The sequence below is a fragment of the Arachis hypogaea genome, chromosome 13 (genome assembly GCF_003086295.3).
Source record: "Arachis hypogaea cultivar Tifrunner chromosome 13, arahy.Tifrunner.gnm2.J5K5, whole genome shotgun sequence".
In the NCBI taxonomy this organism is placed as follows: Eukaryota; Viridiplantae; Streptophyta; class Magnoliopsida; order Fabales; family Fabaceae; genus Arachis; species Arachis hypogaea.
The window spans coordinates 67,815,296-67,838,536 of NC_092048.1; the positions used below are offsets into that span (position 1 = coordinate 67,815,296).

General features: G+C 37.4%; 2 non-coding genes across 2 annotated transcripts; both read left to right on the forward strand.

Annotated features, from left to right (window-relative positions):
• Positions 1–8,772: 8,772 nt before the first annotated feature.
• On the forward strand, positions 8,773–8,876 carry LOC112739714 (small nucleolar RNA R71). Its single transcript, XR_003170650.1, has one exon. It is a non-coding gene; the product is annotated as a small nucleolar RNA R71 (small nucleolar RNA).
• Positions 8,877–15,445: 6,569 nt separating this feature from the next.
• LOC112738815 (small nucleolar RNA R71) lies at positions 15,446–15,553 on the forward strand. The gene has a single exon (XR_003169769.1). It is a non-coding gene; the product is annotated as a small nucleolar RNA R71 (small nucleolar RNA).
• Positions 15,554–23,241: the final 7,688 nt, after the last annotated feature.

Below are 23,241 nucleotides of genomic sequence, written 5' to 3' on the forward strand. Positions count from 1 at the left end.
TGCACGATCGGAAATTCCTTCCGGCAAGTGCACCGGTTATCGTCAAGTAAAAACTCACAATAGAGTGAGGTCGAATCCCACAAGGATTGGTTGAGTGAGCAATTCGGATTAGAAGTGTGTTCTAGTTGAGCGGAATCAAGATTGAGATGAGTATTGTGGTATGTAAAATTGGCGGGAAAAGTAAATGACAAGGAATTAAATGCGGAATCTTAAATTGCATGAATTAAAGAGCAGAAACTAAATTGCTGAAATTAAAAGGGAATGGGGGTGATTGCATGAATTGAGTTGCAGAATGTAAAGAGAAGTGGAAATCAGAAATGGGGAATCATTGGGTTTAGGAGATATTGAAATCTCCGAATCAAAACATGTATATCTCTTCTTCAATCAATGCATTCATTGAATTTTGCTTGGCAATCTTATATGATTGGATCCCAATCCCTTGGCTCACCAATTCTCTCTAAAAACAAACAAATTCCCAATCCCTTGTTAAATGTTCATAAGAAGAGATGATGCTTGATCACTGATTACACACAATTTATGAACCACAATTTGGTAGGATTACATGTCACAATATCCATCCAAACCCCAATCCAATTCACTGTGAGAAAGCTTCTCTAGCATGAATCCTCCATTCCTTTCCCAAGGCTCCGAAGGATTCCAAGTATGGGTAGTTTCTTTCCCAAACAACTACTCAATGGAATTAGATCGAGAAGCTTTCTAACAAAATTCAAGAGAAAAGATTGGAGAAGAAGATAAACTATTATTGATTCATTGAATTACAATAGAGCTCCCTAACCCAATGAAAGGGGGTTTAGTGAATCATAGCTCTGAATTCAATTACAAAGAAAAGGAAAACTAGCTAAAAGTGAAAGTAAAAGTCCCCTCCAACTTAACTTCTATCCTATTTATACACTTTCTTTATTGAGCTTCAGTTGTGCTTCTTGGGCTTTGAGGCCTCTCCTTGCTTTCCTTTTGCCTTGGGTTTATGATCCATAATCTTGATGAGGTTGTTGATCCAAATCCTGTAACATTTATTGAGCCAACTTAGTGATAATCAAATAATGACACATGACTCAATAAATTGAGATTTCAAACTCATCAATCCTTCAGGCTCAATCCATAAACCATGATATTCAATTGGGTTTCATACCAAAGTAAGTTTAAGTTAATCTTTGTGCTCAAAGACTAACTTAAATCACAATATTTTTGGCCCAGAAACCTTTTCCAAGAGTGGCGTTTAAGTTGTAGTTTAAGCTTAAACTGCAGCTTAAACGCCAGACACTTCCAGTGAGGCCTTTTGTAGAAGCACGTTTAAGCTTCAGTTTAAGGTTAAACTGAAGCTTAAACGTGGAAATGGAAGAAGGTAGCCCTGGAGAGTCATGTAGTCGAACACGTTTAAGCTTCAGTTTAAGGTTAAACTGAAGCTTAAACGTGGAGATAGAAGGGCAGCCCTGGAGGTCGAACACGTTTAACCTCCAGTTTGAGGTCAAACTGGAGGTTAAACGTGGAAAAGGGTGGAGGCATACTGGAGGTCGAACACGTTTAACTCCAGTTTGAGGTCAAACTGGAGGTTAAACGTGGAAAGGGGAGGCATACTGGGTCGAACACGTTAACCTCCAGTTTGAGGTCAAACTGGAGGTTAAACGTGGAAGCTTAGAATGGTAGCCCTGGAGGTGTCGAACACGTTTAACCTCCAGTTTGAGGTCAAACTGGAGGTTAAACGTGGAAATGGAGAGAGCAACCCTGGAGTAGAAAAGCTGTCGAACACGTCTAAGCTCCAGTTGAGGTCAAACTGGAGCTTAACGTGGAATGGCTCCCTGGTACTCTTCCTGGTTCTGGCGTTTAACCTCCAGTTTGAGGTCAAACTGGAGGTTAAACGTGGAACTCCTCCCTGGGTGGCATACTCATTCTGGCGTTTAACCTCCAGTTTGAGGTCAAACTGGAGGTTAAACGTGGAATGCTTCTTTAGTGAGGCTTTTCATTCTGGCGTTTAACCTCCAGTTTGAGGTCAAACTGGAGGTTAAACTTCAATTCCAGCATTTCTTATCCTTCATGATTTTTGGCGTTTAAGCTCTAGTTTAGGCTTAAACTGGAACTTAAACTCCACATGTGATATTCAAGCTTCCTTTATTGATTTTGTTGCTTCCTTGCCTAGCCTCTTCTTCCCTGAAATCATCCAAACAATTGCATCAAAGTCTTGCAAAATTTCATGAGAAATCTTCCATTCATAGCATTTAAGTATTATAACTAAAACTCATGGAATATGCATCAAAATCATGTTGTTTGGATGGTTCATTGCTTTGTTCTTCATTTAACCATTTTTGGTTACTTTAAGCTCAAGAAAATGCATAAAACAACTAAAACTAACAGAAAAATGCTAGTGAAACTAGCCTATGATGCCTTGGCATCACAACACCAAACTTAATACTTGCTTGTCCCTAAGCAAGTCTTGAGTTATTTGAGAAGAAAGTATGAAACAGAAAGCAATTACATTGGCTATATTAGCAAGCATTTGAAGTTCATCAGAAGGGTTTTATGCAGAAAGTTGCAGCATCACTTTTTCATACTTATCAGGTAGGATTATCACTTTTTCATTGCATCCATCAAACATTGCTATGGCTCTTGTTATTCTTATGTCTTTGGCACTTTTCTCTTCTTTGTTTTTCTTTCTTTTTCTTAGAGCTTCTTTGCTCCTTGTTTGCTTAGTGTCATGTGTTGCACAAGCCTTTGGCATTTTCTTTTCTTATCAGTGCACTACACATATCCACTTTAGGCATTTTGGTTCACATTTCTTCTTGAGACATTGGTGCCCAGCACCTCTTTGTGTGACTAAATGTTTTGTATTTAGGTTGCTCTTGATAATGGACTTTTGGTTGATAATCCCGGGTTAGTTAACCCAAGTTACCAAGTGTTGAAACACTCCTCAGAACCTATTCATCCAAGCATATCCTTAATACATAAACACCACAGGCATTTGTCTCAGAAGTTCAAACCATTGGTACCTAGCTTATTTTCTCAATTTTTTTGCTTTTTGGTTGCCTTTTTCCGTGGCTTTTTTTTTTTTTTTTTTCTTTTTCTTTCTTTTTCATGGCAAAGACATTTATTCATCAAGATCCATAGACAATTTTCACTTTCTACATAAAAATGATAATTCTACACTCTAATTTTAGTGATCTGACTAAACAATCAAGCATGCATACCACCACTTAATTCTACCTGATTTGTCACTAATTTAGCCAAGTTACTTTTGTTCAAACTTTTCTTTTATTTTTGGAAACAGAACAAGCATGGCACGCACTTGTTTAAGAAGGTGAAGTTATATCCAAACATCTAGGCATTCACTTTATTCAAAGCAATTAACAAACAGACATACTAAAAAAAACTACACCTTCCAGAAAGATTCAACATTTACAGTTTAAACCAGAACACGCATGCTTTTGTTTGCCCTTTTTAAAGAATTATCAAGGAACAATACCACCTTGTGAAACTCCTTGTTTTCTCTTTGTTGTCAGGAAACAATTTGATTTCTCCTTCTTCTTCCTAAATGTTGCTTCATGCTTTAAAGTTCTTGTTTCCTTTCCTGCAAAGAGTAATGAAGTTGCTTGCTTCTCAAGCACTTGAGTGGTTAGCTCAACTATGTGTGGGTAAGTATCGGATTCTTAGGTTGGTGTGTGAACACCAAACTTAATCTCCCACTTACTTCTCTGTTCTTTTGAATCCTTGAGTTATCTTGAAATGATGTTGCTACTAAGGGTTTTAAGCATTTCTGTGACTGCTTAGAATAGTTGTTCCTTTCATATAATTCAAAGGTTGTTGTGTTCAGTTGATCTTTATGGTGGAACACCAAACTTAGAGTCACACATTCCCCTTTGAATTATTGATCCATGAATTCATTGTTTGGTGTGAAACACCAAACTTAATTCTTTGCAATGCACAGAAACTACTTCACCCTTTTTATTAAAACAAATAAAGAAACAGCAACAAGGTATTACCTTAGGTTGGGTTGCCTCCCAACAAGCGCTTCTTTAACATCATTAGCTTGACGGTCAGCTTCCTCAGTTGAGGTGATATTTAACTTTGTCCTTCTCCTCCACATCTCCCAAGTAATGTTTGAGTCTTTGACCGTTAACAATGAAGGTTCGTTGTGACTTTTCTTCCATGATTTCTACTTGTCCATAATTGGAGACCTTGGTGACAAGGAATGGTCCAGACCACCTTGATTTTAGCTTCCCTAGAAATAGCTTCAGCCTAGAATTGTATAGCAATACTTTTTGCCCTTCTTCAAATTTCCTTGGGGCTATGTTGCTGTCATGCTTCTTCTTTGCTCTTTCTTTGTAAATTTTGGCATTCTCATAAGCTTCCGCTCTGAATTCTTCCAACTCTTGAATTTGCAACATCCTTCTTTCTCCAGCGGCTTTGTTGTCCAAGTTCAGAAGTTTCAAGGCCCAGTATGCCTTGTGTTCCAACTCCAGTGGCAGATGGCAAGCTTTTCCATATACTAGTTGGTAAGGAGACATTCCAATTGGTGTTTTGAAAGCTGTCCTGTATGCCCAAAGAGCATCATCTAGCTTAATCGACCAGTCCTTCCTTGAAGTTCCCACAGTCTTTTCCAGGATCCTTTTGAGTTCTCTGTTAGATATTTCGGCTTGCCCACTTGTCTGTGGATGGTATGGTGTGGCTACCCTGTGTTTGACTCCATATTTTAGGAGCAATGCCTCTAATGGTTTGTTGTAGAAGTGGCTTCCTCCATCACTGATGATTGCTCTTGGAACCCCAAAACGGCAAAAAATGTGTTTTCTGAGGAAGTTCATGACTACCTTATTATCATTGGTTGGAGTTGCTATTGCTTCAACCCATTTGGAGACATAGTCTACTGCCACAAGAATGTAATTATTTGAGTATGAGGAGGGAAATGGTCCCATGAAATCTATCCCCCACACATCAAACAATTCAAGTTCCAGAATGAATTGTTGTGGCATTTCATTTCTTCTTGGCAGGTTCCCAGCTTTATGGCATTCATGGCAGTGCTTCACTAATTCTTTTGCATCTTTGAAGATAGTGGGCCAATAAAAACCACACTGCAACACCTTAGCTGCTGTTCTTTCTCCTGCAAAGTGCCCTCCATAAGTAGAGCCATGGCAGTCCCATAAAACTTCCCTTCCTTCTTCCTCGGATATGCATCTTCTGAGTATGCCATCGGAACATTTTTTGAACAAGTATGGTTCGTCCCAGATGAAGTATTTGGCATCATTTACCAATTTCTTCCTTTGATGTTTGTTAAATTCCAAAGGTAAACTCCCAGTGGCCTTGAAGTTTGCTATGTCTGCAAACCAGGGTGCTTTGTGAATTACCATGAGTTGTTCATCAGGAAAGCACTCATTTATATGTGTGCTTCGTGTGCTTCCTTCTTCACATGGTATCCTTGATAAATGATCTGCCACCTTGTTCTCTACACCCTTCTTGTCTTTGATTTCAATGTCAAATTCCTGCAACAAAAGAACCCATCTAATAAGTCTTGGTTTAGATTCTTGTTTAGCAAGTAAATATTTTAAAGCTGAATGATCAGTGAAGACAATGACTTTAGATCCAATGAGATAAGATCTAAATTTGTCAAATGCAAAGACTATTGCCAAGAGTTCTTTTTCAGTGGTTGTGTAATTCCTTTGGTTAGCATTCAAGACTTTACTGGCATAATAAATCACATGTACCAAATTGTCTTTCCTTTGTCCTAACACTGCCCCAATAGCAAGGTCTGATGCATCACACATCAGTTCAAAAGGTAAGTTCCAATCAGGTGGGGCAATGATAGGTGCAGAGGAAAGTTTTTGCTTCAAAAGTTCATAGGCTAGCATGCAATTTTTATCAAATACAAAGGGTGTATCAGAGACAAGCAAGTTACTCAAAGGTTTGGCTATTTTAGAAAAGTCTCTAATAAACCTTCTGTAAAAACTAGCGTGTCCCAAAAAACTCCTAACTGCCTTGACATTACTTGGTGGAGGTGGTTTTTCAATGATTTCCATCTTATCTCTGTCCACCTCCATGCCTCTATTAGAGATTTTGTGGCCAAGGACTATTCCTTCTGTGACCATGAAATGACACTTTTCCCAGTTTAATACTAGGTTAGTCTCTTGGCACCTCTTAAGCACCAAGGCAAGGTGGTGTAGGCAGCTGGGAAAAGAATCCCCAAACACAGAAAAATCGTCCATGAAGACCTCAATAAATTTTTCAATCATGTCTGAAAAGATGGACAACATGCATCTTTGGAAAGTGGCAGGTGCATTGCACAATCCAAAGGGCATGCGTCTATAAGCAAAAACTCCATATGGACAAACAAATGATGTTTTCTCTTGATCACTCGGATCAACTACTATTTGGTTGTATCCTGAATATCCATCCAAGAAGCAATAGTAAGCATGTCCGGCAAGCCTTTCAAGCATCTGATCCATGAATGGGAGTGGGAAATGATCCTTTCTGGTGGCTTCATTGAGCTTCCTGTAGTCTATGCACATCCTCCACCCAGTGACGGTTCTTGTGGGTATGAGTTCGTTCTTCTCATTTGGTACCACAGTTATGCCACCTTTCTTAGGAACTACATGGATGGGACTAACCCATGGGCTATCAGAAATGGGGTAGATTACCCCTGCCTGCCATAACTTCCTGACTTCCTTTTGTACCACTTCTTTCATGACGGGATTCAATCTTCTCTGAGCTTGAATGGAGGGTCTAGCATCCTCTTCTAACAAGATTTTATGCATGCATATGGATGAACTTATCCCCTTCAAATCAGCTAGGGTCCATCCAATGGCATCTTGATGAGTTTGCAGCACCTTGATCAATTCTTCTTCCTGTTCTTGGCTCAGGGCAGAGCTAATGATAACAGGGTGACTCTCATCACTACCCAAGTATGCATACTTGAGATTAGGGGGCAAGGCTTTGAGCTCAGGTTTTGGTGCTTCCTTTTCTTCTTTCACTCTCTCTGGCATGCTTAGCATGGTTGTGTCAGCACCCTTGATATCACTAACTTCAATATCCTTGGTGAACTCCTCCTCTGCCAATTCCTTTATTGTTTCCTCAAAAGTTTCTTGTACTGCAATGTCCACTACATCAACCCTCATGCATTCCCTTAGTGATTCTGATGGATAGCTCATTGCCTTGAATACATTAAACACCAATTTCTCATCATGTAGTCTAAGAGTGAGTTCACCCTTTTGTACATCTATGATGGCTCCAGCAGTAGCTAGGAAGGGTCTTCCCAGAATTATTGAAGCTTTGGCTTCTTCCTCCATATCTAACACCACAAAATCAGCAGGAAATATAAATTCTCCCACTTTCACCAACAAATCCTCAACTATCCCATGAGGGAATTTAAAAGTTCGATCTGCCAATTGGAGGGCCATTCTTGTTGGTTTGGCTTCCTCAATCTTCATTCTTCTCATCATTGTTAGCGACATCAAATTGATGCTGGCCCCTAAATCACACAAGGCCTTCTCCACCATGACTTCTCCTATAATGCAGGGGATTTGGAAACTGCCTGGGTCCTTTAATTTCTGAGGCAATTTGTGCTGAATGATGGCACTGCATTCTTCAGTTAACAACACAGTTTCCTCATTTCTCCAGCTTCTCTTCTTGGTCATTAATTCTTTTAAGAATTTTGCATAGAGTGGCATTTGCTCTATTGCCTCAGCAAAGGGAATGTTGATTTGAAGCTTCTTGAAAATCTCCAAGAACCTGGAGAATTGGCCATCCTTTTCACTTTTCATCAAACGTTGAGGATAAGGTGCTTTAGGTGTGTAAGGCTTCAGGACCTCTTTTTCTTTTTCTTTTGTTGCAAACGGTGTAACAGATTGTCCTTGTTCTTTGTCTTTCACATTTTCCTTTGCTTCATCCTCTGTGGTTTCCCTTGAGATCTCCTTTAGATTCTTTCCACTTCTGAGGGTTATGGCCTTACATTCTTCCCTTGCAATAGCCTTGGCAGCATGAGAACCGCTTGTCCCAGGGGCTTGCTTAGTCAAATACAAAATTTGATTTTCTAGCTTCTGGATGGCAGCTCCTTGGTTTTGCAAGTTAGAATTTACTTCTTCCTTAAAAGCTTTCAATTCAATTATGTCTTGGCTCATGGTTGCAAGCATTCCTTCTATCCGGTTTAATTGATCTTGAAATTGTTGGTTCGGATTAGGTTGGGTATGTTGATTATTTTGGCCATGATATGATGGTTGGGGGTAAGTGTTTTGTGTGGCTTGGTATGATCTTTGGTTGGAGTTTTGGTATGTGGAATTGTTATGTTGATTGTGGTTGTAAGGTTTGTGGTTTTGTGGTTGGGTTTGTTGGTTTCCCCACCCAAAGTTTGGGTGGTTTCTCCAGCCTGGGTTGTAAGTGTTGGAATGTGGATCATATGATTGCCTTTGTTGGTTTCCCACATAGTTAGCCTCATCCCAATCACCTCCTTCAATGCCTACTTCCTCTTGATCTTGTGTGTGTATTGCAGCCACTTGCTTTGTTTCTAATTGCCTGGTAAGCTCTGCTAGTTGCTTGGCAAACACCTTGTTTTGGGCTAGAATTGTATCAACATGGTTCAGCTCCATGACTCCCTTAGTGTTGTGCCTTTCTGATGCATAGTAGTACTCATTCTCAGCCACTGTCTCGATCACTTCAATGGCTTCTTCCACAGTCTTTTTCCTGTTCAATGAACCTCCTGATGAATGGTCTACAGCCTTCCTTGATTCATAAGAGAGCCCATCATAGAAGATGTGCAGTTGCACCCAATCATGGAACATGTTTGGTGGGCATTTCCTTGTCAAGTCCTTGAATCTCTCCCATGCCTCGTAGAGAGTTTCACCATCTTGTTGTCTAAAAGTCTGAACCTCAGATCGAAGCCTATTGACCTTTTGTGGAGGGTAGAAACGTGCCAGAAACTTGCTTTCCACCTCATCCCATGTTGTTAGACTCCCCCTTGGGAATGATTCCAGCCACTTAGCTGCTTTGTCCCTAAGTGAAAATGGGAACAAAAGCAGTTTATAGGCATCTTCCTGGACTCCATTGGACTTCACAGTGTCACAAATTCTCAGGAATTTTGTGAGATGTTGGTTTGGGTCTTCATTAGCACTTCCTCCAAAGGAACAATGATTCTCCACTAGTGATATTAGCTGTGGCTTGAGCTCAAAATTGTTGGCCTGAATGGGTGGTTTCTGGATGCTACTACCACAATTCCCAGAGGTTGGGTTTATGTATGAACTAAGAACCCTCCTCTCAGGGATGGCATCGTTTCCATCAGCTCTCTCATGGTTGTGAACTTCTCTATCCATGTTGAGATCTAAAGCTTCCTCAAAATTGTCCTCAGATTCTCCTTCAGATTCCTCTTCTCCCACTACTCTCTTCCCTCTTGCTTCCCTTCTAAGTCTATGAAGGGTCCTCTCTGGTTCGGTATATGGAGGAGTTGATGTCTCTCCTCTCCTACCTGTCATACAAGAACACAGCTCAAACACAAACAAGTGAAATACTCTTGGTTAATGGAAGAGTATGGTTAGCTCAATTGAGGAATTAATTCAAACAGTTAGTGAGTCAGTGAGTTAGTTGCATGAATTTAAAGGCATAAAGAAGGAAAGCATGTAACCAAGTGCAGAAATTAAAATTCAACAAGTATCTTGGACAGAATTAACAAAGCAAGAGAAAATTGCTCAATCTAGTTAGCTTCCAATTTGAGAATTGTCAATCGAAAACCAATCCCCGGCAACGGCGCCATAAACTTGATGCGCATAATCTAGTTATGCTACGATTTAGGAAATTGCACGATCGGCAAAATTCCTTCCGGCAAGTGCACCGGTTATCGTCAAGTAAAAACTCACAATAGAGTGAGGTCGAATCCCACAAGGATTGGTTGAGTGAGCAATTCGGATTAGAAGTGTGTTCTAGTTGAGCGGAATCAAGATTGAGATGAGTATTGTGGTATGTAAAATTGGCGGGGAAAAGTAAATGACAAGGAATTGAAATGGCGGAATCTTAAATTGCATGAATTAAAGAGCAGAAACTAAATTGCTGAAATTAAAAGGGAATGGGGATGATTGCATGAATTGAGTTGCAGAATGTAAAGAGAAAGTGGAAATCAGAAATGGGGAATTCATTGGGTTTAGGAGATATTGAAATCTCCGAATCAAAACATGTATATCTCTTCTTCAATCAATGCATTCATTGAATTTTGCTTGGCAATCTTATATGATTGGATCCCAATCCCTTGGCTCACCAATTCTCTCTAAAAACAAACAAATTCCCAATCCCTTGGTTTAAATGTTCATAAGAAGAGATGATGCTTGATCACTGATTATACCACACAATTTCATGAACCACAATTTGGTAGGATTACATGTCACAATATCCATCCAAACCCCAATCCAATTCACTGTGAGAAAGCTTCTCTAGCATGAATCCTCCATTCCTTTCCCAAGGCTCCGAAGGATTCCAAGTATGGGTAGTTTCTTTCCCAAGACAACTACTCAATGGAATTAGATCGAGAAGCTTTCTAACAAAATTCAAGAGAAAAGATTGGAGAAGAAGATAAACTATTATTGATTCATTGAATTACAATAGAGCTCCCTAACCCAATGAAAGGGGGTTTAGTGAATCATAGCTCTGAATTCAATTACAAAGAAAAGGAAAACTAGCTAAAAGTGAAAGTAAAAGTCCCCTCCAACTTAACTTCTATCCTATTTATACACTTTCTTTATTGAGCTTCAGTTGTGCTTCTTGGGCTTTGAGGCCTCTCCTTGCTTTCCTTTTGCCTTGGGTTTATGATCCATAATCTTGATGAGGTTGTTGATCCAAATCCTGTAACATTTATTGAGCCAACTTAGTGATAATCAAATAATGACACATGACTCAATAAATTGAGATTTCAAACTCATCAATCCTTCAGGCCCAATCCCATAAACCATGATATTCAATTGGGTTTCATACCAAAGTAAGTTTAAGTTAATCTTTGTGCTCAAAGACTAACTTAAATCACAATATTTTTGGCCCAGAAACCTTTTCCAAGAGTGGCGTTTAAGTTGTAGTTTAAGCTTAAACTGCAGCTTAAACGCCAGACACTTCCAGTGAGGCCTTTTGTAGAAGCACGTTTAAGCTTCAGTTTAAGGTTAAACTGAAGCTTAAACGTGGAAATGGAAGAAGGTAGCCCTGGAGAGTCATGTAGTCGAACACGTTTAAGCTTCAGTTTAAGGTTAAACTGAAGCTTAAACGTGGAGATAGGAAGGGCAGCCCTGGAGGTCGAACACGTTTAACCTCCAGTTTGAGGTCAAACTGGAGGTTAAACGTGGAAAAGGGTGGAGGCATACTGGAGGTCGAACACGTTTAACCTCCAGTTTGAGGTCAAACTGGAGGTTAAACGTGGAAAAGGGTGGAGGCATACTGGAGGTCGAACACGTTTAACCTCCAGTTTGAGGTCAAACTGGAGGTTAAACGTGGAAGCTTAGAATGGTAGCCCTGGAGGTGTCGAACACGTTTAACCTCCAGTTTGAGGTCAAACTGGAGGTTAAACGTGGAAATGGAGAGAGCAACCCTGGAGTAGAAAAGCTGTCGAACACGTCTAAGCTCCAGTTTGAGGTCAAACTGGAGCTTAAACGTGGAATGGCTCCCTGGTACTCTTCCTGGTTCTGGCGTTTAACCTCCAGTTTGAGGTCAAACTGGAGGTTAAACGTGGAACTCCTCCCTGGGTGGCATACTCATTCTGGCGTTTAACCTCCAGTTTGAGGTCAAACTGGAGGTTAAACGTGGAATGCTTCTTTAGTGAGGCTTTTCATTCTGGCGTTTAACCTCCAGTTTGAGGTCAAACTGGAGGTTAAACTTCAATTCCAGCATTTCTTATCCTTCATGATTTTTGGCGTTTAAGCTCTAGTTTAGGCTTAAACTGGAACTTAAACTCCACATGTGATATTCAAGCTTCCTTTATTGATTTTGTTGCTTCCTTGCCTAGCCTCTTCTTCCCTGAAATCATCCAAACAATTGCATCAAAGTCTTGCAAAATTTCATGAGAAATCTTCCATTCATAGCATTTAAGTATTATAACTAAAACTCATGGAATATGCATCAAAATCATGTTGTTTGGATGGTTCATTGCTTTGTTCTTCATTTAACCATTTTTGGTTACTTTAAGCTCAAGAAAATGCATAAAACAACTAAAACTAACAGAAAAATGCTAGTGAAACTAGCCTATGATGCCTTGGCATCACTTTTTCTGCTTGCTTTTTCTTTTTCTTTCTATTTTTTTTTTCGCCCCCTTTTTTTTTTCTGCAAGCTTTGTTCTTTGCTGCTTTTTCTTTCTTCAAGAATCATTTTTATGATTTTTCAGATTATCAAATAACATGTCTCCTAGTCATCATTCTTTCAAGAGCCAACATATTTAACATTCTTAAACAACAACTTCAAAAGACATATGCACTGTTCAAGCATTCATTCAGAAAACAAGAAGCATTGCCACCACATCAATATAATTAAGCTAAGTTCAAGGATAAATTCGAAACTCATGTACTTCTTGTTCTTTTGAATTATAACATTTTTCATTTAAGAGAGGTGATGGATTCATAGGACATTTATAACTTTAAGACAAAGTTACTAACTACTAATGATCATGTAGTGAAGACACAAACATAGATAAGCACATATCATAGAAAACGAAAAACAGAAGAAATAAGAGCAAGGAATGAATCCACCTTAGTGATGGTGGCGTTTTCTTCTTGAGGAACCAATGATGTCCTTGAGCTCTTCTATGTCTCTTCCTTGCCTTTGTTGCTCCTCCTTCATTGCTTTTAGATCTTCTCTGATTTCATGAAGGATGATGGAGTGCTCTTGATGTTCCACCTTTAGTTGCTTCCAATAATTGTGTGGAAGAAAATGTATCCCCTGAGGTATCTCAGGGATTTCTTGATTTGCAGTCAAATATTCTACCACTGAGCTATAGACCCTTGATGGAAGCTGTTGTCTTCCCTTTCCTCTTTCTAGAGGTTTCTCTGGCCTTAGGTGCCATCAATGGTTATGGAAAAAACAAAAAAGCTATGCTTTTACCACACCAAACTTAGAATATTGCTCGCCCTCGAGCAAAAGAAGAAAGAATGAAGAAGATATGGAGGAGATGGATGGGAGTGTGTATTCGGCCATATGGGTGGGATTGGGTGGGAGAGAGATGTTGAATTTTGAAGGTAGTGGGTGTATGGATGTGAGTGGTGAATGGAAAACAGAAGGGATGATCATGAATGGAAAGAGAGATGATGAGGTAGGTGGGGATCCTGTGGGGTCCACAGATCCTGAGATGATCCTGTGGGGTCCACAGATCCTGAGGTGTCAAGGCATTTACATCCCTGCACCAAATTAGGCATGTAAAATGCCCTTGCACACAACTCTGGGCGTTCAGCGCCAGGTTGGTGCCCATTTTGGGCGTTCAACGCCCATTTGCTGCCATTTCTGGCGTTGAACGCCAGAACCATGCTTGTTCTGGGCGTTCAGCGCCAGGATGCTGCCCATTTTGGGCGTTCAGCGCCAGAACCATGCTCTGTTCTGGCGTTGAACGCCAGACAGATGCTCCTCCAGGGTGTGATTTTTCTTCTGCTGTTTTTGATTCCGTTTTCAATTTTTATATTTATTTTATGACTCCACATGATCATGAACCTAAGAAAACATGAAAAACAATAAAAATAAGAATTAGATAAACATTGGGTTGCCTCCCAACAAGCGCTTCTTTAATGTCAATAGCTTGACAGTGGGCTCTCATGGAGCCTCACAGATGTTCAGAACATTGTTGAAACTCCCCAACACCAAACTTAGAGTTTGGATATGGGAGTTCAACACCAAACTTAGAGTTTGGTTGTGGCCTCCCAACACCAAACTTAGAGTTTGACTGTGGGGGCTCTGGTTGACTCTGCTTTGAGAGAAGCTTTTCATGCTTCCTCTCCATGGTTGCAGAGAGAGATCCTTGAGTTGTAAACACAAGGTTGTCCTCATTCAATTGAAGGACTAGTTCTCCTCTGTCCACATCAATCACAGCTCTTGCTGTGGCTAGGAAAGGTCTTCCTAGGATGATGGATTCATCCTCTTCCTTTCCAGTATCCAAGACTATGAAATCAGTAGGGATGTAAAGGCCCTCAACCTTTACTAACACGTCCTCTACCTGTCCATAAGCTTGTTTTCTTGAGCTGTCTGCCATCTCTAATGAGATTTTAGCAGCTTGCACCCTATAGATTCCCAGTTTCTCTATTACAGAGAGGGGCATGAGGTTTATTCCTGAACCAAGGTCACACAGAGCCTTAAAGATCATGGTGCCTATGGTACAGGGTATTATGAACTTTCCAGGATCCTGTCTCTTCTGAGGCAATGTCAGTTGATCCAGATCACTTAGTTCATTGATGAACAAAGGAGGTTCAACTTCCCAAGTATCAATGCCAAATAATTTGGCATTCAGCTTCATGATTGCACCAAGAAACTTGGCAGTTTGCTCTTCAGTAACATCCTCATTCTCTTCAGAAGAGGAATACTCATCAGAGCTCATGAAGGGCATAAGGAGGTTCAATGGAATCTCTATGGTCTCTAGATGAGTCTCAGATTCCTTTGGTTCCTCAGAGGGAAGCTCCTTATTGACCACTGGACGTCCCAGGGGGTCTTCCTACTTGGGATTCACGTCCTCTCCTTCCCTTACAAGTTTGGCCATGGTGCTTATGTCAATGGCTTTGCACTCTCCTTTTGGGTTCTCTTCTGTATTGCTTGGGAGAGTACTAGGAGGGATTTCAGTGATCTTTTTACTCAGCTGGCCCACTTGTGCTTCCAGATTTCTAATGGAAGACCTTGTTTCATTCATGAAACTTACAGTGGCCTTAGATAGATCAGAGACTAGATTTGCTAAATTAAAAGCATTTTGTTCAGAGTTCTCTGTCTGTTGCTGAGTTGATGATGGAAAAGGCTTGCTATTGCTAAACCTATTTCTTCCACCATTATTAAAGCCTTGTTGGGGCTTTTGATCCTTCCATGAGAAATTTGGATGATTTTTCCATGTTGAGTTATAGGTGTTTCCATAAGGTTCACCTAAGTAATTCACCTCTGCTATTGCAGGGTTCTCAGGATCATAAGCTTCTTCTTCATAAGAAGCCTCTTGAGTACTGTTGGATGCAGCTTGCATTCCATGCAGACTCTGAGAGATCATATTGACTTGCTGAGTCAATATTTTGTTCTGAGCCAATAGGGCATTCAGAGTATCAACTTCAAGAACTCCCTTCTTCATAGGCGTCCCATTACTCATAGGATTCCTTTCAGAAGTGTACATGAACTGGTTATTAGCAAGCATGTCAATGAGTTCTTGAGCTTCTGCAGGCGTTTTCTTTAGGTGAATGGATCCACCTGCAGAAGTGTCCAGTGACATCTTTGATAGCTCAGATAAACCATCATAGAATATATCCAGGATGGTCCATTCTGAAAGCATGTCAGAAGGACACTTTTTGGTCAACTGTTTGTATCTTTCCCAAGCTTCATAGAGGGATTCACCTTCTTTCTGTCTGAAGGTTTGAACATCAGCTCTAAGCTTGCTCAGCTTTTGAGGAGGAAAGTACTTGGCTAAGAAAGCCGTGACCAGCTTATCCCAAGAGTTCAGGCTGTCTTTGGGTTGAGAATCCAACCATAATCTAGCTCTGTCTCTTATAGCAAAAGGGAAAAGCATGAGCCTGTAGACTTCAGGATCTACTCCATTAGTCTTGACAGTATCACATATCTGCAAGAATTCAGTTAGGAACTGAAAAGGATCTTCAGATGGAAGTCCATGAAACTTGCAGTTCTGCTGCATCAGAGAAACTAATTGAGGTTTCAGCTCAAAGTTGTTTGCTCCAATGGCAGGAATGGAGATGCTTCTTCCATGTAAATTGGAATTAGGTGCAGTAAAGTCACCAAGCATCTTCCTTACATTATTATTATTTTCGGCTGCCATCTCCTTTTCCTGTTCAAAAATTTCTGAAAGGTTATTTCTGGATTGTTGTATTTTAGCTTCTCTTAGTTTCCTTTTTAGAGTCCTTTCAGGTTCTGGATCTGCTTCCACAAGAATGTTCTTATCCTTACTCCTGCTCATATGACAAAGAAGAGGGCACAGAAAAAATAATAATAATAATATGGATCCTTTATACCACAGTATAGGGATCCTTGTGTGAGTAGAAGAAGAGGGGGAGACAAAGAATGTACTATAATGGAAGAAACACAACTGTGAGGATGGCAGAGATGTGAGATGCGATGTTAGGATATGAATAAATAGAATAAGATAGGGGAGGGATAATTTTCGAAAATTATTTTGAAAAAGAGTTAGTGATTTTCGAAAATGGTTTTTGAAAATTGTTAGCATTTTTTTTTCGAAAAATTTTTAAAATTAAAAATAAAAATAAGAATAATTAGTTAATTAAAAAGAAATTTTTGAAAAAGAGGGAAGATATTTTCGAAAATTAGAGAGAAAGAGTTAGTTAGGTAGTTTTGAAAAAGTTAAGAAACAAACAAAAAGTTAGTTAGTTAGTTGAAACAAATTTTGAAAAGATAAGAAGTTAGGAAGTTAGAAAAGATATTTTGAAAAAGATAAGATGAGAAGATATTTTTGAAAAGATATGATAGAAATTAGTTTGAAAAAGATTTGATTTTTAAAATCACAATTAATGACTTGATTCACAAGAAATCATAAGATATGATTCTAGAACTTAAAGTTTGAATCTTTCTTAACAAGCAAGTAACAAACTTCAAATTTTTGAATTAAAACATTAATTGATTATGTTATTTTCGAAAATTTGATATAAAAATAAGAAAAATATTTTTGAAAAATATTTTTGGAATTTTCGAAAATAACTAAGAATTTTGAAAAAGATTTGATTTTTAAAATCACAATTAATGACTTGATTCACAAGAAATCACAAGATATGATTCTAGAACTTAAAGTTTGAATCTTTCTTAACAAGCAAGTAACAAACTTGAAATTTTTGAATCAAAACATTAATTGTTAATATTATTTTCGAAAATTTTGATAAAGATAAGAAAAAGATTTTTGAAAAATATTTTGAAAAGGATTTTTTTGAATTTTTCGAAAATAATGAAAAAGGTATGATTTTTGAAAAAGATTTTAAAAAAAGATAAGATTTTCAAATTGAAAATTTGATTTGACTCATGAGAAACAATTTGATTTCAAAAATTTTTGAAAAAGTCAACTCAAATTTTCGAATTTGATGAGAGAAAAAAGGAAAGATATTTTTTTTTTGATTTTTGAATTTTTATGATGCAAGGGAAAAACAAGAAAAATGATGCAATGCATGAAATTTTTAGATCAAAACAATGAATGCATGCAAGAATGCTATGAATGTCAAGATGAACACCAAGAACACTATGAATGTCAAGATGAACATCATAGACACAATTTTGAAAAATTTTTAATGCAAAGAAAACATGCAAGACACCAAACTTAGAATTCTTTAATGCTTAAGCACTAAGAATTCAAGAATGCATATGATAAACAATAAAAGACACAAAACAAAAAATCATCAAGATCAAACAAGAAGACTTACCAAGAACAACTTGAAGATCATGAAGAACACCATGAATGCATGAAATTTTCGAAAAATGCAAGATGCATATGCAATTGACACCAAACTTATGATATGACTCAAGACTCAAACAAGAAACCGAAAAATATTTTTGATTTTTATGATTTTCTAAATTTTTTTGGATTTTTATTTTCGAAAATTATTTAGAAAGAAAGAAAAATAAGGATTCCAAAATTTTTAATATGAATTCCAGGAATCTTGCCATGTTAGTCTAAAGCTTCAGTCCAGGAATTAGACATGGCTCACTAGCCAGCCAAGCTTTCAATGAAAGCTCCAGTCCAAAACACTAGACATGGCCAATGGCCAGCCAAGCTTCAGCAGATATGGATACTTTTCATGTATAGAGCAACTAAGTGTGTGAGAATCTCTTCATTTGTGATGGTAAGTTGAAACCCCAGTCCAAAAATTAGACATGGCTTACAGCCATCCAGGATTCAACAAATCATCATGAAACACTAGAATTCATTCTTAAAAATTCTGAAGAAAAATATATTTTTGAAAACATTTTTTTTTTAAAACAAAGGAGAAAATTTTGAAAACCTTTTTTTTTTTGAAAAATTTTTTTGAAAATAAAACAAAAAGAAAATTACCTAATCTGAGCAACAAGATGAACCGTCAGTTGTCCAAACTCGAACAATCCCCGGCAACGGCGCCAAAAACTTGGTGCACGAAATTGTGATGTCCAGGCTCAAACAATCCCTGGCAACGTGAGCAACTTGGTACGCGTAATCGTGATTACACTTTAATTCTGTAAAATTCATGGCTCTTTCTTTCCCTGGCAATGACGCCAAGAACATGGTGCCAATACCATGGTTCACAACTTCGATACAACTAACCAGCAAGTGCACTGGGTCGTCCAAGTAATACCTTACGTGAGTAAGGGTCGAATCCCACGGAGATTGTTGGTATGAAGCAAGCTATGGTCACCTTGCAAATCTCAGTTAGGCAGATATAAATTGATAATGATGTTTTCGAATACTAAATAATAGAATAGGGATAGAAATACTTATGTAATTCATTGGTGAGAGTTTCAGATAAGCGAATGGAGATACTTTCGTTCCTCTGAACCTCTGCTTTCCTGCTATCTTCATCCAATCAGTCTTACTCCTTTCCATGGCTGGCTTTATGCAAGGGCATCACCGTTGTCAGTGGCTACATCCTCTCCTCTCAGTGAATAATATGCTCACGCACCCTGTCACGGCACGGCTATTCATCTGTCGGTTCTCGATCATGCTGGAATAGGATTCACCCTCCTTTTGCGTCTGTCACTAACGCCCAACAATCGCAAGTTTGAAGCTCGTCACAGTCATTCAATCATTGAATCCTACTCGGAATACCACAGACAAGGTTTAGACTTTCCGGATTCTCTTGAATGCCGCCATCATTCTAGCTTACGCCACGAAGATTCTGGTTAGGAGATCTAAGAGATATTCATTCTAGCTTATTTCATGTAGAACAGAAGTGTTTGTCAGGCACGCGTTCATAGGGGAGAAGGATGATGAGCGTCACACATAATCATCACCTTCATCACGTTCTTGGGTGCGAATGGATATCTTAGAAGCGAAATAAGATGAATTGAATAGAAAACAGAAGTACTTTGCATTAATCTTTGAGGAACAGCAGAGCTCCACACCTTAATCTATGGAGTGTAGAAACTCTACCGTTGAAAATACATAAGTGAAAGGTCCAGGCATGGCCGAGATGGGCGTTCAACTCTGGTTTTGGATCCTTTTCTGGCGCTGGACGCCAGATTTGGGTAGAAAGCTGGCGTTAAACGCCAGTTTACGTCGTCTATTCTTGACCAAAGTATGAACTATTATATATTGCTGGAAAGCCCTGGATGTCTACTTTCCAACGCAATTGGAAGCGCGCCATTTCGAGTTCTGTATCTCCAGAAAATCCACTTTGAGTACAGGGAGGTCAGAATCCAACAGCATCAGCAGTCCTTCTTCAACCTCTGAATCTGATTTTTGCTCAAGTCCCTCAATTTCAGCCAGAAAATACTTGAAATCACAGAAAAACACACAAACTCATAGTAAAGTCCAGAAATGTGAATTTAACATAAAAACTAATGAAAACATCCCTAAAAGTAACTAGATCCTACTAAAAACATACTAAAAATAATGCCAAAAAGCGTATAAATTATCCGCTCATCACGCGGCAGCAGCTCTTCCCTCTCTCTTGGCTCTCTGTTTCCATTTCTACATTAGGTTTAGGAAGAAAAGGGGATATGGTGCGGCTAAAGGGAGAAGAAAGTGGGTAGGTTAGGGTTTCTGATTAGGAACTTAGGGTTTTCAATTTGGGAAATTAGGGTTTCTGAGTTTGATTTGGGAATTAGGGTTAGAAATTAGGATTTTATAAAAGAATATGGATAGATATGAATAGATATTTTGATAAAATTGAATAGTAGAGTAATTTTAGAATCAAATATACTCTATTAAAAATATTTAGGAACATTATTTATCAACATATTGCTAAGTTCAATCAATTATTTCTAATTTAAATTATAAAATGAACAAGTTAATTATATTTTGTAAAGTACAATTTAAATTCAAATATCAATTTTCTAGATTAAATCATACAAATCTCTATTATTTTTCTATCTCCTAAACTTTAATTTCAATTTATAAAATAATTTACTATAATATAAATTGTACATAAATATTAATTGACTTAAACTTAAAGTATTTATAAATATCAATCTAATCATTTCTAATAAAATAATTTCTAGGAGTTCAAACTAATAAAATAAATCATAATTTATTCATAATAGAAATTTCTTAAATTTAATTATATAACACCTTCATTACTGAATTCTAATTTGAAATTATATAAAATAACCAATTATAAGAATGTATACAAAAATATTAATTAACTTAACTCTAAATATTAATAAAACTAATTTAATTTCTCTTAATTGATTAATTTATAAAATAAGATATCAACTTAATAAAATAAATCATAACCTTTTCAGAATAAAAGTTACTTGAATTAAATTATACAATTCTTTCTTATTTTTCAATTACTAAAATTATACAAAATATTCTATTATAATAAAATTACTTAAAAATATTAATTGATTCAAAATAAAACTATCTCCGAATCTATTTAATTATTTCTAATAAAATAATTTCTAAAATTATAAAGTTCAAACTCAATAAGGTAAAATCACAATTTATTTATATTTAGATTTTTCAAAAATGCGGGATGTTACAAACCTACACTTAAGCACCATAATAGCATGCTTTTGTGTTTTCTCCCTAAATTGAGCTTAATTATGAAAACATGCTATTTTGTGCTGAATTTAACCAATTTTATTCTACTTTCATTTCATTGGATGTCTTGATGTGTTTGATGAGTAATCTCATGTCTACAAGGCTAATATGGATGGAAGAAATGATGGAAAAGCATGCAAAAAGGGAGGAAGCATGAAGAAATGAAGTTTTGGAAGATTTAGCTTTCGTGCGTGCGCACAGTGATGCGTGCGTACACACATGCGCGCAAGTTTGGCGACGCGTACGCGTGACCCACGCGTACGCGTCGATGCAATCACGTGACTTCATTAATGCAGCACGCTGGGGGCAATTTTGGGGCTTTCTTGGCCATTTCTGAAGGCTTGGAGGCTGAAATCAAGTGCTATATGAAGGGAACTTCATGCCATATGAAAGAGAGCTCACTTATAGGGTAGAAACACATAGTAGGAGTAGGAGTAGTGTAGATTAGGTAATTCTCTCTTAGGATTTTAATTAGGGTTTGTAGAATTTTATACTTCAAGTTTGATTTTGGATTCTAGCAATTGCATTGTAAGTATTTCTTTAATTTCTCTTTTAATTACATTACTTGTGACACTTTCATCTATTTCAATTTCTCTTGTCAATATATACATAGTTTACAATTTTGGGTTCCTAGTTGTTGAATTTGATGTTTGATGCTTATTTTATGTTTGTTGAGTTGCCTTATTGATTTTGAGCATTTTGAGCCTTATTGTCCCTAAGCAAGCACTGAATTATTGAGAAGAAAGAATGAAACAGAATGTGTTGTTCATATCAGCAAGTCATTATTAGTAGTTCATGAGATTTTATGCAGAAAATGTTGCAGCTCACTTCTTATTGATCCTTAGGAATAGAATGTCTCCTTCTATTTTTTCAAGCTTCCTTTCCAATCTCTAATTCATTCATGCCCTATAAAGCCTGAAACACTTAACACACAGATTACGGCATCGAATGAAATAAAGGAGAATTAAAATACATAATTAAAAGTCTCTAGGAAGCAAGTTTTCAATCATGTAATAATTTTAGGAAGAAAATATAAATGCATGCTAATCATATGAATAAGTGGGTAAAGATCATGATAAAACCACACAATTAAACACATTATAAACCATAAAATAGTGGTTTATCAACCTCCCCACACTTAAACATTAGCATGTCCTCATGCTCAGTTGAAGGAGATAAAATAAATGAGTAGGAACATGTAAAACTCATGCAATGCAATGCAACCTATATATGTGAATGCAACTATATGATTCTTGTCCAGTTGAAAGCAGGGAACATAGAATTTTAAGCATTGAACCCTCACTGATGATGTATGTACGCTTTAATCTCTCTAGTGTATAGGGCAATCACTCTATCCTTCTCTAATCATGCTCTCTAATTTTTGTTCTTCTCCTAACCAATCAACAACATTTAATATACCAATGCAAACATCATGAGGTCTTTTCAAGGTTGTAATGGAGCCAAGGTAATGGTAAGGATACATATGTGGCTAAGTAAGCTTATAAACTGAATCTTTAATTAACCCAAGCTTTAACATAACCTATATATATTCTATATAACTTTAGAATTCATACCTAGCTACCCAGAATTTCCCTTTCACATTCTATACTCGTGTATCAACTTTTTATTTTAATTTTATCGTACATGCATTGATCTTTGAATTCTTAACTTAGCATTGGGGTAATTTTGTCCCCTTATTTATTTATTGAATATTTTTTTTAACATAAACATAAAAATAAACATAGCTTATCAATGCACATAGATTTTTAATTCTTATAGTTTCACATGAGTAGGTATCCAAATTCCCATTGGATTATCATGACACATTCTCTTATTATCTTTTGTTCCCACAACTTCCCATACTTAATTAGCACACACAATTCTATCTTAAGCTAACCAAAGATTCAATTTGGGATATATAATTGTTTTTCCACTTAAGGCTAGTAATGTGGTAAAATATAGAACAAATAGGATTTAAAGGATCAAAGTGGCTAACAAAGGTAATTGAAAGGGTAGGTTTAATTTGGATAAGTGAGTTTAAACAAATAATGGCCTCAATCATATGCAAGCATACAAATATAATAAACATTAGACATATAGGATGAAACAAAATATAGATTACAATCATAGAGAAGTAAACACACAAGAATAAAATAATTATGGTTAAATAATGGAACCATGCATAAAGGCTCAAATCTCACAGGTTGTGTGTTTTTTAGCTTAAAAATCATGTTCCAAATACAACTTCAAGCAAATTTAACATAAAAGTTTTAATTAAAGTTAGTGAAATTTTGTTCCAAAAATAGGGTCTTAGAGGAAAACTTATTGTCTTTTCAATCAAGTAGAACATGCATGCAACTAACCTATTACTATGC